Source organism: Salvelinus sp. IW2-2015, linkage group LG5 (assembly GCF_002910315.2).
Source record: "Salvelinus sp. IW2-2015 linkage group LG5, ASM291031v2, whole genome shotgun sequence".
Taxonomy (NCBI): domain Eukaryota; kingdom Metazoa; phylum Chordata; class Actinopteri; order Salmoniformes; family Salmonidae; genus Salvelinus; species Salvelinus sp. IW2-2015.
The window spans coordinates 9,944,351-9,947,951 of NC_036844.1; positions in this window are offsets into that span (position 1 = coordinate 9,944,351).

Sequence of the window (3,601 nt, forward strand, 5' to 3'; positions counted from 1 at the left end):
GTGTGTTTCACTCTGGATCAGAGTCTCACAAACTGGAAACAGGTCATTAGTTTCAAACAGAAAAAGGAGGCGAGGCATTCACTCAGCTCCATTCATTTGCCCTCAAGTCAGGGCAGGTTCCAGACATAAGCGACATAAGCATTTGCTTCGACCCCTGGCCACTAGGGGGCCCCGACCCAAAACAAAATATATACAGTTTAAGTCTGAAGTTTACATACACCTTAGCCAAATACATTTAATCTCAGTTTTTCACAATTCAGGTAGCCTTCCACAAGCTTCCCACAATAAATTGGGTGAATTTTGGCCCATTCTTCCTGACAGAGCTGGTGTATCTGAGTCAGGTTTGTAGGCCTCCTTGYTCGCACACACTTTTTCAGTTCTGACCTCAAATTTGCTATAGGATTGAGGTCAGGGCTTTGTAATGGCCACTCCAATACCTTGACTGTGTTGTCCTTAAGCCATTTTGCCACAACTTTGGAAGTATGCTTGGGGTCATTGTCCATTTGGAAGATCCATTTGCACAAAGTAGATGTCCTAACCGACTTGCCAAAACTATTGTTTGTTAACAAGAAATTTGTGGAGTCGTTGAAAAACGAGTTTTAATGACTCCAACCTAAATGTATGTAAACTTCTGACTTCAACTGTAAATTATTATTTTATGGAACTCAGTCGGGATCTCAACTCACTGTTAGTTCGAATAGTAGAATACACAAGGTGTAAGTTAAACATTTGGTTGAGCATCAGCAGTTTTTCTCTTGTTTTGTCAGTCACTGAGTTACTCAATTAGCCACGTCAGCTAACAATTTTTTGCTTGGTAAGTTAGTCTAGGCAGTTACTTAAACTTGTAGTAATGACCAAATACGGACCACGCAGGGCACGTGCCCAGGGGCCCTGACCTCCAGAGGCCCCCTTGATTTTGTTAGTCACTCTCACTCAAATATCATTAACATGGCATAAGTCATGTGTAGAATTGCAGGTAATTAACTTTAAAACTGCTAAAAAATGTATCTCCACCTCATGGCAAAATTGGCATAATTGCAGGAAATTTGCTTTAAAAACGGCATCTGTGCCCAATGGCAAAATTAGTAGAATTCCATGAAATATGTTATAAATAAAAAATGGTGGGGCGCTGCTTTGATTAAGAGAGTAGCATTGGAACAATCAATGAAATGACACACTGTGACAAGCAGGGACAACATCAGTCCAGCAGCTCCGTGGACACGGGATTAAGACACACACACCTGGCTGAAACTGGGGACAACTTCACTACAGACGTTACCGCGCACAACTGGACAGCTGCCTGTGACGCGCGCGCCACTCGGAGGCGTCCCCGAAGTTGAACAGATAAACTCGCTCGCCTCTCGCGGTCAGCCTCAACAGCTGTGCTGACAGAGGACAGCTTATCATAGATAACCTTATCAGTGTGAGAACATAAATCAACCTGGCCACCATAACGCAGACATCTCTCTGGTGATAAATCACAGCAAGCAAAGTGTCAAACATGTCAATGAGCAGATATCGATGTGAAACGGCAAATCGACTCGTAGCCCTCTCTGATCGCAGTCAGGGAAGGGGCTCCAAAAGTAAATGGTTCCAGGTCCCTTATATAGTGGGAGGTGATAATACAATCATATTGTTAAACAACAGTTATTTTATACAAGCAACCGTTCCAGAACACAATGGCCTTGTGTTAGGGTGCAGACATAACAGGAGTCTATGAAAGGCCTTGACATCACAGATGAACAGAGCAAAATGCTTGAGAAGTTACAACTGCTCACCCCAATTCTGCCACAACAGTAGACATGGTTCTTGTTGTTTAGGCTTTCAGTGTTGAAATCCCTACATGCTAAACTTGCTTCAACCTACTTCACTTCAGTACGACAATGAAATGATTAAGTAAAACACAAACACAGAGCTAGGGAGCCAGTCAGGGCAGGTTCCAGACATAAGCGACATAAGCATTTGCTTCGACCCCTGGCCACTAGGGGGCCCCGACCCAAAACAAAATATATATATAATTTTTTTAAGGAACTCAGTCGGGATCTCAACTCACTGTTTAGTTCGAATAGTAGAATACACAAGGTGTAAGTTAAACATTTGGTTGTGCATCAGCAGTTTTTCTCTTGTGCTGTCAGTCACTGAGTTACTCAATTAGCCACGTCAGCTAACARTTTTTTGCTTGGTAAGTTAGTCTAGGCAGTTACTTAAACTTGTAGTAATCAGGGCCAAATATGACTATGCAGGATACGTGCCCAGGGGCCCTGACCTCCAGAGGGCCCCCATTGATTTTGTTAGTCACTCTCACTCAAATATCATTAACATGGCATAAGTTGTGTGTAGAATTACAGGCAATTAACTTTAAAACTGTAAAAATGTATCTCCACCTCATGGCAAAATGGGTATAATTGCAGGAAATTCGCTTTAAAACAGCATCTGTGCCCAATGGCAAAATGAGTTAAAATTCCATGAAATATGTTATAAATAAAAAATGGTGGRGCGCTGCTTTGATTTAAGAGAGTAGCATTGGAACAATCAATGAAATGGCACACTGTGACAACCGCTTTGACAAGCAGGGACAACATCAGTCCAGCAGCTCCGTGGACACGGGATTAAGACACACACCTGGCTGAAACTGGGGACAACTTCACTACAGACGTTACCGCGCGCAACTGGACAGCTGCCTTTGACGCGCGCCACTCGGAGGCGTCCCCGAAGTTGAACTGATAAACTCGCTCGCCTCGCGCTCAGCCTCAGCAGCTGTGCTGACAAGGTTATTTGTGATCAGCTGTCCTCTATCAGTGCGAGAACATAAATCAACCTGTCCACCATAACGCGGACATCTCTCTGGTGATAAATCACAGCAAGCAAAGCGTCAAACATATCAATGAGCAGATATCGATGTGAAACTGCAAATCGACTCGTTGGCTAAGCGACGGAGTAAACCGCAGTTTGTTTGAAAGTTATAATAAGACAAACCTTAGTATATGATAAAAATACAATATGCCTACATTAAAAAAAGCAATTCAATGAACATTTATAATATCATACCTTGGGTCCTGATATCCATCAAGTAAGTATTTGATCTAGTTTCCAAAGAGCCCGGGTTCCAGTCCCAGAACCAGGTCCAGAAGAGTAGATTAGCGCACAGATGTTTTGGACCCAGCTGTTATAGCGCTCTATTTTCCTCTCTCTTCAGAGCTCAGTCTGCTCGGACATCAGCTAGGAGTCTCCTCCACTCTGCCTTGGTTGCAAGTTCAAATCCTTCTCACACCCGCTACTATTAACTGTCACCAGCAAGAGGAGGGGCACCCACGTCCTACACCCCAATGTTGATACCGCCCCGTATCAGAAAACACTGAGAGAGAGGTGGAAACTGAGCTGCACAACCAAACCTCCTGCCAAACGTATGACCATATTAGAGAGACACATTTCCCTCAGATTACACAGACCCACAAAGAATTCGAAAACAAACCCAATATCGATAAACTCCCACATCTATTCGGTGAAATCCCAGTGTTCCATCACAGAAGCAATATGTGTGATCTGTTGCCACAAGAAAAGTTAAGAACAAACACCATTGTAAATGCAACCCATATTTATG